This window comes from Tauraco erythrolophus, chromosome Z, assembly GCF_009769465.1.
Source record: "Tauraco erythrolophus isolate bTauEry1 chromosome Z, bTauEry1.pri, whole genome shotgun sequence".
Lineage (NCBI taxonomy): Eukaryota > Metazoa > Chordata > Aves > Musophagiformes > Musophagidae > Tauraco > Tauraco erythrolophus.
In genome coordinates, this window is record NC_141496.1 from 16629288 (window position 1) to 16645184 (window position 15897).

Sequence of the window (15897 nt, forward strand, 5' to 3'; positions counted from 1 at the left end):
TGCCTCTCACCTTGTAAGAGATGAATGTGGAGCAGTATGTTTCCATTTTCCCATGAAAAATACTTTGCAATATTGTCAACAGTTCCAAGACTATTAAAATCACTTTTTTTCCATGTGTGTGACTCTTCAGTACTTTTTTTTTTATTTCAGATAATATATTCATAAATGCCTCTCAAAAATTTAGTTCTTCAGTGAAGTTTCACCATTGATGTATACCTGAGTCTGAAACCAAACGTAATGAACACAGGATTAGTTCAGTTCTGAGTAACAGAGTTGCTCTTTTACCAGAGAATTATTGCAAGAAATACGCTTGATGGGCTGTTCTGTTTAATGACATTGGTCTTTACCATCTCTGCCAAATTAAAGGTCGTTTTATATTCTGCCTCTAACCCAGAACACACTCGGTGGCCTAAACTTTCTTAAGCCAAGAAAATGTCTTCAAGATGATTTGGTTTGATTTTAAGAGCAAAAGTAGATGCTTAATGTTTACCACATGATAATTTCTTAAACAATTACAAGAAAAACTGATGGAAAGCTGGCTCGGGCTGTGCTTGATTCTTTGTTGAAGCATGTTTTATTGAATGGGAAAGTGTTTGGACATCTTCCACTAGAAAATAGAGGTCTTGAAACATGGGTCTCTTGAAAACAGAAAATTACAGTTGTTTGAAGTGCCACCGACTATATATTTATACCAGTCAGAACATTTCTTGCTTTGATTCTGTGTCAATGCAGAATATCAAGGCAGAGGTAAAAAGGAGTGACATGGACGGAAACTATGGTCGCATGAGAATTGTTTACATTAAGGTAATCTCAGCTAATTGCACCGTATTGTATGTAAAATGTTCTTTGACGAATAACTGTGAACCAAGCAAGTTCATGGCATGAATATGGAGTTCAGTGCTGACTCATTATAACCTTGCTGCAGATGAATATGTTGTTGAAATTAGGCTGCTTTTACTGTCTGCACTTTTTTAATAGTGGCTTTGGTGACACCTGAAAACGCCGCTGCCAAAGGTTAAGCCGTACCCTCAGTTTTCAGACAGAATAATAGTTTAAGGTTTAGGTTGAAAGCTAGGCATGCTCTTGTACAAATGAGTCTCCAGCTTCTTCATGATGTTTTAAAGCTTCGCCTCAAAGATGAATGTATATAAGGTCTTTTCACAAAGTTATTTTTTTATAGAATTGTCTTGTGAAGGAACAGTGGAGAGGTAACTGAATGACTTCTATTGGGAACAGAAGAGCAAAAAATAGTTAAATTTGCTGCATGTGAACGTTCAAGGGTAAGACTGAAGCCATTAATTGTACCTTAACAAACTGTCTTTGATAACTATTTTTAGTTCTACCCCATAGGCGAAGTAGAAAGTAACACACTTAGAACAGAAATATTTCCTGCAGGTATTAGGTAAATACCAGTCCTGTGAGAACCTGTCTAGAGTTGGCTAGAAGGTTTATACATACTGTGCCTGTGCAATAATTTTTTTACTACATTTTGAAAGGTTAACTGAAAATGAAATTTCAACAAAAACTTGTGGAATTTTCCATCCCTTTTTATCAGCTCTTCTAGTCAGTTTTGTTCATAGGTGCTCTCCAAGACAGTCTCTTTGCTATTCTAAAAGAGTTGACATATGTTACTCGCGATTACTAAGTACTCCAGAAACTAAAACTTTCTGCCCAGGAAATTACTGTACTGTTAATAGGAAAATAAAGAATTCATGTGCTGGGATGGGAATCCCACATGTGCCATCTACGCATGTTCCTTGCTTGCATAAGCTACCTTAGACTGCTACCTTACACCACTATGAACCTCAAATTAAGTAAAGGTTATGCCATGAAAAAGAAATCTTCGCAAATACACTATGAATGGATCCTAAATTCCAACATGTTACATGGCGTGTTGTGTTACAGACAGAGTGACTGGTGTGGGCCTCACTGAACCTCTCAGCATATGCACCAGAGTGATGCTCCAGAGTCAACTTCAAGGCCAGGCTGGATGAGGCTTTGAGCTACCTGGTCTAGTGAACAGTGTCTCTGCCCATGTCAGGGGGGTTGGAACTAGATGATCGTTAAGATCCCTTCCAGCCCAACCCATTCTACAGTTCTATGAGTCTATATATGGTGGGCATTTGAACTGTCTAAAAAGCTGCTAGATCACTGTACAGCACTAGAACCTGCAACCACACCAGTGCAATAGGCAGGTCTGAAAATGTAAACCTGTGTGCAGAAGTAGGCAGGCTTCTCCATGTGGCAAACTAGTGAAGGATAGATCTGTGAGACTGAGATGTGAAGGGTGGTGAGACAGATAAGGATCTACAGAATGGAGGGAGGCAAAAAGCCTCCATTAGGGTGGGGGAAAATGGATTATACCCCTAACCTGCTCAAAACCAGATTTCTCCAAAGTACGAGTTATTTCCTTCTCTCCTTTGTAATAAAGAATTCTTGCTTTCCAATACCATACAGAACAGCAGTAACAAAGAACTGTCTAGAAATACTATGTGTGCCTTATATATAAAACCCCATTTGCAACCACTGTCGGTGTTAGAATTCCAGAATCAGACCAATCACTCCACAGTACTGGTTTTCAAATAGTGGTCTAACATTACTTTCTGTCAGCTGCTTAACTAGAGAGCTGGCATAAAATTTAGACAAAAGTGTACACTTATCTTTGCCACATCAACCAAAGTCCTAAAGCAGTTTAACTTTATGTAGTATCTATGTAATGTAAAAAAAATTCAACAAGGAACATAGACACCCAGCTATATAGTCATGTTTTTTTATGGTATAGCGCAATTTACATGTTTTCAAGGTGCTCATATTATTCTGAAACTGCATTATATTCAGAATCAAAAAGCTAGTTTTATCAAAGTCATAGAAACGGATAGAGTAACTTCAAACTTCATGGACCTTCCTGGGAGATCAGCAACATGTTTCAGTATGGCAGAAGGTTAATATTTCTGCTGTACATAGCACTCTGCTATTGTGACTGAAGAATTAGGCTGCTATCTAAGTTATGCACTAAATTTCAAGGCTCTCTGCTTGCATCATCTGAGACAAGAGTGGATATCTTTGCTAGTGGATTATTGAAGATATCAGAGTTGAAAATGCAACCTGTTGCCAAAATAAAGATGAAAATGATCCCTACTGTCTTAGTGACCGGATATGCTTTTTGCAGGAATGGAAAGGGGTTTGAGTTTCTTTTCTGAGTGGTAAAAAGAGTCCAAAGGACTGGAAAAAGTGCTCATCATTTCCTTACCCATAACTGTCTTGGAAACATGGTAGAGGTAACATAAGGTTTCTGAGTATGAGGTGCTACCTTCTCATACAGTTGATGCTTTTTCAAGTAGATAGGCTGTTTTGTATCTATATAAAGGTCTTGTCTAAGCTTTTAAAAATAGAATGCTTAGACACTGTCCTGAGGGGCTGTGAAGTATATAGTCTGAACATGTCTCCACAATTTTTCCCTAACTCTCTGGTTTGTGTCCAGCTTTGGAAAGCGTAGTCCTAGCTTGTATAGTTTTTTTCTCTAGTATTAAGATTCCAGATTGCCTTTGCCTATGTAAACTCCGTTATGATTTTCTCTGCTAACAGATCTCAATTAACTCTAAGTTCTCCCAGTTAATTTTCAAAGCCTCAATTTATCTCCACTTCAAGTTTATGATAAAAGAGTGAGACTTTTTTGAGGCTGTATTCTAAATGCATGCATGTTCTTCCAAATATAATATGTATATATAATCAGAAGGTGCTTCATGAAGTTGGTGTTATTTCCCAATTTGGTATCAAAGCATATTATCATAATCTCCCCAGATCAGATAATGAATAATTAATAAACGAATGAATAAATGTAAAGCCCAACTATTCATGGGTAAATACTCTATATAGGAAATATCCTATTCATCATTGCTGAGGTGACAAGCAACTGCCATCATGGATGCCAACATTTATCACTCTCTTAAGAGCATAGGTGTACCCAGATACCTCTGGGACATCTTCTTTTGAGATGATGCTATTTAGAGTCATACCTTCTGGTGTTTTTCACCTAAAATCAAAATATTTGATTCTCTAACGGGGAAATAGGAGTCTCCAGCCCTTAATAGGCAGCCAGGCAGAAACTGTGATTCTTTGGAGAATGGTAACTGAAATGATGCTTACAGTTCTCTCTCTCAGCAGATCTAGTGCTCTCTCTGTGCTCTTGGTGGGGAGATATGAGCAGGAAGGGACTTTCTGCAGGATCTACGGTTTACAAGGAGCATGTCTATTCCTGGTTTGCTATCCAGTGTTGTGTTTAGGAAGCATCATTGACATTTGGATCTGTTTGAGGATTGTAGGCAAAATATGCCAAAGCAGAAGCAGGTAAAATCTCCTTTGACAGAATATTCAAATCTTATGCCTACCACTACGCTTTAGCAGAGGCCCAAAGGCTCAGCTGAACATCGCAAAACCCAGGTACTACTAGAGAGACTCATGCAGGCTTATGAGACAGCCTTTTGGAGGCTGTCAATATCTGGAGACCTGGGGGCACTGACTGGGAACCCAGGGCATTGCATGAGAGCCCTAGGATGTGGGAGGAGGAACTACTGCCTTTACTGTACTTTCCAGACTTGCAAGAGTTGTTTTTGTACTATAGATTTTTTTTTTTTTACAGGAATTTGATTGGCTTCAAAAAGTTTAGTTTGTCTACTTTCCAGGCAATTAAACTTTCCCATGGCCCGGCCTTAACGTTCACTGCAGTTGAAGTCGTTTTGTTTTGCTTGAAGAAGCCACTGCTCTGTGAGGCTGCAGCTATAGCACAAAAATATTTATCTGCCTCAGTTTTTGAGAATTCACCCAGTGCCTCCTTGGATAGTGAGCATTTTGCATGGCTATCCTAATGAATACAGAATACTTGTGGGTTTTGCTGGAGTGGGAGAGGAGAAGATTAAAGAACAAACAGTATAAGTCTTTTAGGGGTTAGTTCTCCAAGGATTAGTTCATTTTCTCTTTGACCTCCATAGTGCTTGGACAAATAAACTCTTCAGTTTTGGGAGACTAGAAGCAGATTAGCATGTTCATTAGGCTCAAGCCAAGTCATTTAGGCCATCAGTTTCAATTTCAAAAAGTGCTGTTGCCATAACAAAGGTTTATGCATAGGACCATATGTTTGAGATAGGCTGCTGTAAAGCCAGGGCAGCCTACGTGGTGAAAAGCAGGGTTTCATATCCACTGCGTGTGTTGGAAAAGCTGCTAAGTCTGTACGACTTTCTAAGCACAGAATGAAGGAGAGAAGCCAGGGCATTAGATCCCTGTAGCAGTGTGCTGCAGTCAAAGAGTTGTTGCAGGAGGGAGATATGTGATGGCAGTGCAAAATTCTCTGTAGGGTGCTGAGGATGGCTGCACAGGGCAACATTCGTCATCGGTTTTGAATTGGTTTAACAGAATAATCCATAATATTTCTTCAGGAACATATTGCAGTATTTAAAATTAGAGCTGTGGGAACTCAGTGGGGAAAGATCCACCTGGCAAGAAACTTGCATTTGTTTTATTTATGTTTTTTTTTTTCTTTAAGAAATTGAAAATCTCTTTCAACTTTGTGAAACACAGCACAACCACAATAAAGCACACAGACAATTCATATGCCAAAGAGAAATATCAAAACTAGTGGTTGCAGAGCCAAACAGTGGATCTTAATTTTTGTCATCATTGCAGAAGGGATTATATGAAGTAGAAGGAATGTGGGCAGTACAAGTCATTACCTTTAAGATTGCTTACTAGCTCAGGTTTTTTCTAGTACAAATCTGGAACTACCTCAGTAAAGGTTACAGTCTCATGTGATATCAGCCAAGGCTAAGTGGAGAATGTGGAAGAGGGTTTTCTTGCTGGTGAGTGAATTTTTCAAAGCAATTGTCCATTTCTGCTGAGTTGTTGCTATGTTGAGCGCTTTTCCGTGACAAGCCTTCATTTAGTTACATCATGTAAACTATTCAATTCTATTAAACATTGATTCTTTGCCAAAAAGGATTCTAATGCTGCATAGAAAATAATCTGATAGATTCAGGAGCAGAACCTCAAGGATTTCTGAGTTTTCAAAGTCTATTCACAGATTTTGTAGCACCAGGACAAACAGTAATGGTTTTAAACTAAAAGAGGGTAGATTCAGACTAGATACAAGGAAGAAATTTTTTATGGTGAAGGCAATGAAACAGTGGAACAGTTTGCCGAGAGAGGTGGTAGATACTCCATCACTGGAAACGTTCAAGGTCAGGTTGGACAGGTTTTGAGCAACCTGATGTGGTTGAAGGTGTCCCTGCTCATTGCAAGAGGGTTGGAGTAGATGACTTTTAGATGTCCATTCCAACCCAAACCATTCTATGATTTTCCAACCACGGGAATCTAGCTGAAGAAGCCAACATATTTCATAAATACAGGTAAAAAACAAAGCTCATCCTGTATTTTCTTCTTTTAAATGGGGGAAGAGGAGAGAACAGAAACAGAGGTATTGTACAGAGACACAAAATTGGTCAAGTATGGGAAGAATAACTAGCAGCATGTAAGTGTTCTGAATCCCGCAGCCCAACAAGGTCAATATGTGAGAGTACTGAAATGGGTTAGATACTTCTCAGAAAGGGGCAAGGAGTTTGTGGTGTGTACACTTGTAGTATTTCGAGTTGCAGAACGAGCACAGGTATCCACATCGGGTGTGCATGACATGACTTATATGATTTTACCTTCCTAGTTAACAGAGTAATCTGGAAAAATTGTTTCCTTGATACCTCTTTCCATTGGTTAAAGATTTATAGGAATATTGCAGAAAACCCCTACGATATCCCCAAAGAGCCACATGAGCAAAAATGCTATATTTATACAACAGTGATGCGGTGCACCCTACCGGAGCGGAGCCTCGGCCTTGGTTATCTTGAGCATCCAAGACTGTCAAACTGGTCTTTGAAACTCCTAGTACTAGAAGTCAAATTGAAATGATTCACAACTCAGCAAGTAGTCTGGTCAGTGAGACAGACATACAGTCATGCACTTTTTCCACTGTGGCTGTCCATACTGGCTTGCAGAACTACAGGAATGCAGTCCCGTGAAATCTATCGTTGTGTTCAGGGCTCTGCATTGACTCCAATGAAAGTAGATTTTGCCTTCAAGACAATGATCTCCTACAGTGTAAAATAGGATGAAAGTCAAACACTCACAGTCATAATATAGTCTGATAGTTTCTGATCACCTCCAAACCAGGCATATCTTGAAAATATTCTTAACCTAATATATAAAAATACAAACCAATGAGAGCTGAGCAGTGTGGTGAAATTTAACTTAGTTTTATAAAAAGGTATTATAACGGCAAATTTTGAAAGTGATAAATATTTTTTGCATCTTCAGATGCCTTTAGATGAATCACAGTTCAGATTTTTATGACTTCGGAAAACACAAACTGTGAACCAGAAATTAGAAAAACCCTTTCAGAAAAACATTTCTGTAACTATAATCTCAACCATTTCTCGAAGAATTGATATATCATCATGCCATGTAAATATACGAAAGTCTACAATACGGCAACTCACCATAAGTAGCTTGGGTGCTGTGTTCTTGTACACTATTCACGGTGCTAGATTAGAGCAACATGTACCCAGTGGCTGTTGTTGTTTCCTCACTTCAGATTGTCGATAAATATCTCAACTCCAACAAGACCTCAGAGATCCATTACTTTCGACAGATAAGCACTATATGAAAAAACAGAAAATAAAAAGTGGAATTTTAAACACATTTGTTTACAACATTATATGCTAACATGCTCTAAATCATCTTTGAAATATTTTTTGGCAAATTGACTGTTGCTCAGTGTTCAATAAATTTTGCTTTCTCTCGCAATTAAGTAGCATATTATGACATTCACAAAAGGCAGGACGAGTTTGCCAAAGAGGAATCAGACACTCAACTGCAGCCTTTCTTGGGCCATGTTTCGGAAGGGCGTTTCTGCTGGAGGAATAGATTTGGTGTTGTTTTGACAGATCCACACTAATCTAAAAAATCTGGCTCATGGAACCATAGTGCTTGCTTGCTTAATGCCTAGTATGGCTTCCTAGCAGTAGATTAAAAATAGCAGAACTTGGCTTTATATATGGAAATACAAATTGCCATGATGGAGAAAAATCTTTCTGCGTTGGCGGTGTTATTTTAAATAGATTCTTTTATTAGTGTTTTTTTATCACAGCATGAACCTTAAAAAGGCGTTGGCCTTTTATTTGAAGGGGAGGAACTGAAACGTAAATGATGATACCATCTAAACTGCTGCAAGCTGTCTGCTAAGGGAAGGCCAAAACTGCATATGCAGGGTTCTAAAGTTAGACACATACATTCTCATCTCTGTTTTGGCGTTTTTGTTAGCATACTCACACTTAAAGTGCTGAGAGCCTCCTGATCACACTAAGATAAATGCAAGCCTCATTTCTGATTATCAAGGCTTACACGCTGAAATGCGGTTGCTCTGTCCTGGCTATGTGCAGACAAAAAAACGAAGGTAGGTGATCTCTTGGCAGTACTTGAAAATAAACTTATTTTGCTGACAGAAACGTTCAACTGTGCTCATGTAATCTGTTGCCTGTGTCACATATGTACGAGTCCAGTATGTAATGTTTTGAATCTAATTTTTTTCTCACAGTACTGAAGACTGGAACAAAATGGAATTTATACTGTGTTCTTGGAGAATGAATTATGTTCCTTTTCACCCTCAGAAAATTTCTTTATAAAATTTTTCTAACTTCTAAAAATGAGTGCTACTGAATGCAAAATCATGAAATGATTTACTACAGATTTCTCGTCTTCATAATATGTTGACCTAAATAGAACCTTCTAAGATGAAAGAGGCCTAAAGTGGCTATATTGATCATTTAGAATGTTGTTCAAATATGTTTCTAGCAAATGAGGATGTTAAAGAACTGTAGCAATACCCTGGGATTTCATGTTTGCTATTACGCTCTGCAGAATAAACACTCACGTAGTGAAAAGAGAAATCAAACCCTTCTCCTACCTTATAATGTCCTAGCTTCAAAATGAGAATGCATTTTGCAAAGTTTAGCAAGTTAGCAGTTCTATTTCCATCCTATAGAAATTTTCGGGGAAGAAATATGCAAATATCCTGATTTCCATATTCATAAAGGCTCCCAGGCAGGGAAGGTGGCTCTTTCTGCCATCCATTTCCTGTTTTGCGGTCTACCACCAGCTAAATCACGGATACATTTTACCTCAACCCTCTGAATAAGCATTGTCCACACACTTGGTGGGAAGAGATGCCAGAGACAGTGTGAGACTGGTGTTCATGGGGACTGAGAGGTAGTAGTCCCCCAGTAAGAGGAACATACAGTGTCTAACTCAGAGGACCAAGTTAAGAAGAAGATTCCTTGGTTTCCTAAGTATGTACCAGATCCAAATGGGCACCATCAGGTGATTCAAGCAGATCTGACCACCTAACTGTCTCAGATTGCCTCCTAGAAAGTACAGCCACTAGCCATTGGCTCTATATGAAGAAACTTGACATCCACATCCCTTCTCTACCCACTTGATGTTTTGTTGGTGGACTGCTGAATATTACTGATTTTAAAGTCTTCCAAGGATGTTTTTGATATTCCTTTAGAGCACCTTGATAAAGATGTACAGGAAGTATTTTGGGATGGCAAAGGAAATTCATTCACCTCAAACTAGAGCCTCTGAAGAAAATATGAACAGATTATTTTGGTATGTGTCTCCTGGCTAAGTTCTGCATGGCTGAATCTGTAGTATCCAACAGGTTTAACACAGTTGCAACAAATAACCACAAAAAACTCAGTATTTCCGTTGGTACATCTTTTTGCAATGTCCTTTTCCTCTGTCATCTCACCAGTTATACAAATGTCAGATTTTTAAACAAAATGTTGTAACATGTAAAACTTCATACTAGCTATGCCCATGCTGAGAAAATAGGCATTAAAAGTAACCTTTGACTTTATGAAAACAGTTCTTTCATTATATCTCAACAGCCTAATAAATTACTCTCTATCAGGGAATTGCATTTTGGCTTGTAAACAATGACCTTGCAGACGACTCTACATAAATTAAGGCTTGAGAGTAGCTTTCAAACCTAGTCTTCTGCTGTGCCCAGTTTATATCTCTGCTCAGGAGATAACAATACAGCTGTTCCAAGCAAGCACAAGAGGATGGTGGAAAATCTGTGCTTGATTCACAGCAATAGTAACACACTGTACTACTAAGTAGAGCAGGACGTTTTGAGATTGAGTGGGTTGTTCCTGAGGCATATGTGAGTCAGGACAGAGATTCTACAAAGAGCAGAAGTAGGAGAAGTGTAAGAAAAGAAAACGAGCTGTAAAAAGGCACAAGAGATACTTCAGTGCATGCAATACATGATAACACTTTTCTGTGTGTATTATATGGTACACAACGCTTTAAGGAAATCACTGGGCAGCAGACTGGAAGGTGTCTAAGCTAGGAGGCTCTCTTCCCAGCTGCTAGAAAATATTGACATCATCTGGGTGAGGAGGGGGACCTGTTATGGTCCAGAGCATAAGAGATGTTACCGAAAAGGACCCTACATTTCACAGCATGAACGCAGTGCAAAACACTCCGAGTTCATTCTACAAATATGCAGGATAGGAACAAGTTACACTCTAAGAGGATCACCTTGTGCTCTCTCCTCAGAGCAGAGTCTGACCCCTTCAGTTTCTCGAACTCCTCTTCATTTTCAGAGCATGATTCCCTCATTCTCATGCAACCCTTTGTAGAAGATCCAACCATGCAACTGGCTTTCAGGGAATGGTAAAACTTTATTGTTCACAAATGAGTCTCCAGTGCAGCAGAAATGTTCATACTCTATGTCTGCTCTCATGTCCTGAATGATTTCTGCATTAAGGTGTGCTTTAGTAAGGTGAAAAATAATCACAATAAAGCTCATTAGAAATATTTCTACATGTCACAGAAGCCTTTAAGAGGAGCATAGGCATTCTGCAGATATCACAGAATCACAGAATCACAAAATGCTAGCGATTGGAAGGGACCTCAAAGGATCATCTAGTCCAATCCCCCTGCCGGAGCAGGACCACCTAGATCAGATCACACAAGAACGCGTCCAGGAGGGTTTTGAACATCTCCAGAGAAGGAGACTCCACAACCTCTCTGGGAAGCCTGTTCCAGTGTTCTGTTACCCTTACTGGGAAGAAGTTCTTCCTCACGTTTAAGCAGAACCTCCTATGTTCCAGCTTAAATCCATTTCCCCTTGTCCTGTCATTGGATGCCACTGAGAAGAGCCTGGCTCCATCCTCATGACAGTCACCCTTTACATATTTATAAACATTAATGAGGTCCCCCCTCAGTCTCCTCCACGCTAAAGAGACCCAGCTTCCTCAGCCTTTCCTCATAAGGGAGATGCTTCACTCCCTTAATCATCTTTGTGGCCCTGCGCTGGACGCTCTCAAGCAGTTCCCTGTCCTTCTTGAACTGAGGGGCCCAGAACTGGACACAATATTCCAGATGCAGCCTCACCAGGGCAGAGTAGAGGGGGAGGAGAACCTCTCTCGACCTACTAACCACACCTCTTCTAATACGCCCCAGGATGCCATTGGCCTTCTTGGCACATTGCTGCCTCATGGTCATCCTGCTGTCCACTGGGACCCCCATGTCCCTTTCCCCTGTGCTGTTCCCCAACAGTTCAGTCCCCAACTTGTACTGGTACATGGGGTTGTTCTTACCCAGATGCCAGACTCTACACTTGCCCTTACTGTATTTCATTAAATTTCTCCCCGCCCAACTCTCCAGCCTGTCCAGGTCTTTCTGAATGGCAGCACAGCCTTCAGGTGTGTCAGCCACTCCTCCCAGTTTAGTGTCATCAGCAAGCTTGCTGACCATGCACTCTGTTCCCTCATCCAAGTCATTGATGAATATGTTGAACAATACTGGTCCCAGTACTGACCCTTGAGGGACTCCACTGGATACAGGCCTCCAACTGGACTCTGTCCCATTGACCACTACTCTCTGGCTTCTATCCTTCAGCCAGTTCACAGTCCACCTCACTACCCGATCATCCAGACCACACTTCCTCAGTTTAGCTGTGAGGATGCTGTGGGAGACTGTGTCAAATGCTTTACTGAAGTCAAGATAGACCACATCCACTGCTCTACCGTCATCCACCCACTGGGTAGTGTCCTCATAAAAGGCTATCAGGTTTGTCAAGCACGACTTCCCCTTAATGAAGCCTTGTTGACTGCCCCTAATGACCCTCTTATCCTTGATAGGCCTGGAGGCAGCACCAAGGATAAGTTGTTCGATTATCTTTCCCATGATGGAGGTGAGGCTGACTGGTCTATAGTTACGTGGGTCTTCCTTCTTGCCCTTTTTGAAGACCGGAGTGACATTTACTTTCCTCTAGTCCTCAGGCACCTCTTCCGTTCCCCACGATTTAGCGAAGATGATGGCGAGTGGCCTGGCAATGACATCTGCTGACTCCCTTAGCACCTGCGGGTGCATCCGATCAGGACCCATGGACTTATGGCTGGCCAGGTTGCTTAACTGGTCCCTAACCAAGTCCTCATCAACCAGGCTAGACTCCTCCTCTATCCTGACCTCCTCAGGAACCTCAGGGTTCCAGGGCTCATCAGGATAGCCTCCAACAGTATAGACTGAGGCAAAGAAGGCCTTCAGTACCTCTGCCTTCTTCTTATCCTCTGTCACCAGGGCACCCTCCTCATTCACCAGTGGGCCTACATTGCCTCTAGCGTTAGTTTTATCTGCAATGTATTTGAAGAAGCCCTTTCTGTTGTCCTTGACCTTTCTTGCAAGGTTTAATTCCAAGGAGGTCTTAGCTTTCCTAGTTGCCTCCCTACATCCTCTGACAGCAGACCTAAATTCCTCCCAAGTGGCCTTCCCCTCCTTCCATGATCTGTACACTCTCTTTTTCCACTTGAGTTTGCCCAACAGTTCCCCATTTAACCATGCAGGTCTCTTGGTACCGTTTCTTGACTTCCTGCCTGTTGGGATGTGCTGATCTTGAGCTCGGTAGAAGAGGTCCTTGAAGGCTAACCAAATATCTTGGGCCCCTTTACCTTCCAGTACTCTGTCCCATGGGATTTCTCCTAGCAATTGTTTGAAAAGATCTCCATATTGTTCCCAGAATAGGACCCAAGATACAGTAGATAAACAGTAAATATATACTCTTCATATCACTTTTCAAAATTGTTTCTGCAATTATGATCAGAAAACATGCATGCTGGAAGCATTCAAAAACTTTCTGATTTGAGTTATAATCCTCCATACTTAGTTTTTGCATCTTATGAACTCATTTCTGCTTATATTTGAGCCATGAGGTCAGCCTTGACACTGGGATGTAAAACATTGAAAACTATATCTACTGGTCTAGGAGAATGTAGAAGAGTATATAATTCTCCATTACCCTTCACCAACCAGGAACAGCAAAGCTAAGGTACCTGGGTGATGTCAGGAGTGAATGACCAATGGTTTCAAATGCTGTAGAGAAATCTCCTAGGATGAAGCTGGGGTTTGTTTCCTTTGCCTATAGAAAGGAGCGACAAGAGCAGGTTTTGTGGTTGTCTCTTCCAAGTTCAAACTTATGAAAGGGAAGTTACAGCTAAGTAGTTCACAAGGTCCATGGTGTCCATCCACTAGGGTGGATTTGAGGTCTAGGAGTTATTATTGTTCTTACTGTTGTTTTTGAAATACTTCATCACTTCTGGCATGCCTTCAGAGCACATAGATAGTTCTGAACCCATCAAGAAGAGGAGATGTATGATTTTTGGTTACGGTAGTTTATACATGGTCTGCTTACTGCTCAAATTCCTCTGTATAGTAGGTGTTCCATCTTGCAGAGTAGGATGTTATTATGTATCATCTATCAAGACAGCACAGATTAGAATTATTTTAGTTTTTAAACTACTGTTATAAATTTAGAAACTACTGGATGTCAGAAGACCTTTTTTTTCTTTTTTTTTTTTTTTTTGTTTTCAGAACCAGTTGTCCCCTAAGGGACAATTTAAAGAAATTACCTGAAAGAAAACATTACTGTGTTCGAATGCTTATCTAAAGGCATTCTAAGTTCTCCACTTGGCAGTTACTATGATCAAAGAAACACTGGAGGTCAAGTTACCAAATGCCAGGTCTTGTATAAAGCTGAATCTTCAAGGCAATTTCCTGTCTTTAGTTGAAATTATTATTTTGAAAGTGAATCTTGAAGCTCATTTTTGCAACTAACTCAAAGAGATAGCTGACTAGAAAGAAATGTTCAGTTTCTGTTTTCATTAAGTATGCAAAATGGTCACAGAGAGAAACACACAAATGTGCTGTTTGTTAACAAATTAGTGAAAGTTTTGCTCTGTTAAAGATCTATTTGTTCACTTAAAATAAAAAAGCAAGTAGGAAATCTATTTTATAGCCATTATAGTCACTGTGTAGCTTATCCTATCACATTGCTGGTTTTACTGTTTTGATAAATTCATGAATGGAAAGAAGCTGGGAAAGCTGAGCCTGAGCATGTTGCATTGTGTTGGTGGAGCAGGCAGGAAAAACATAGAGAAGAATTCACAGCCACATAGCTGTCTCCTTTGATGGAAGTGCTTGTCCCTTCTTGGTTTGTTCAGCCTAGAGTTCACAAGTTCTCTGGGACTACTGCAGGACACAAAGCCCTTATAATAGCAGTATTAATGAGCAGAGCAATATGGCATCTTTCCCTGGTTAGACAATGACACATTCTGGCTTTTAGTGACCACTCTTCTTTTCTTCTCACTTCCATCACATCTTTGCAGCAGTTGTGATGCACTACAATAAGAGCCTCCAGCTTCCTGTAGGAAACTCCATCTAACCGAGTAAATGTGCACCTTGTATGGACCATAGGTGCTGTTTTATAGTTGTGTTATTAGGAAAATACCTACCTGCTTCTTCTCAAGCAAAGGCATGTTTGATTAAGTTTAGCAGCATCTTCTACACTAGCAAAATGAATGTGGTAACAATAAACATATAGCAAATTATTACTGGAAAATAGTTTCCAGCATTTAATCACCCTTAATGAAGAGTTTTTTTCCGAATATATCTAATGGGAATTTCCTATGCTGCAACTTATGTTCATTTCCTGTCCTCCCGCCATGCACATCTAAGAAGAGTCTGACTCAATCTTCTCTATAATGACTGATTAGTTAGCTGAAGACAGAAATTAGATTAGCTCAGGCTGAACAAACCCAGCCTTTTCTCTCAGCCGTTTCCTGTACATCAAATGAGGGAGTAAGGGATGTATTGGAAAGGTGCCTGTACAAGTGATGAGGGGGCACAGTCCCTGGGCACATGACATAATACACCAAAATATCTACCTAGGTGCAGCTGGAAATTAATATAAATAATAATTCATAGTGGTAGTACTTTATGAAACTCCAGCTCCTTCTTGCTTTTAAACACAAGTGATCACTGAGTTTGTCTATGCAAAAAAAGGATTTTTTCTGATAAAGCAGCTAAAAGGAGTAAATACAAGCAAATAACATTGATAGAAGTGGCAGGTGAGTGACTGTGTATGAATTACCTACAATAGAAAAACTGCCTCTGAGTGCTTTGTAAAGTCCTTCTCCATGCCCAGAAAAATAGCAGATGAAACTCTCCTGAAGCACAGACTCCATCCTAGCAGCTGGTAATGTGAACTCTGGAGATCTCATGTCCATTTCCTAGGGTGTTAACAATGATGGCAACCATCACAAAAACATGGTGGAGACTTTGGGAATAGGAAGACCTCAGAGAAGAGACTTAACGGTGAGATTCTTTCCGTAGGAATTGAATTAGCGCATCATTTGTACCCCAGTAATGAAGAAATAAGTTTCTTGCCTTAGGTTATAGGGAAGCCCTCCTGCGTTGGGCTTGTTTACTTGGATTTTTTGTGTTGGAATG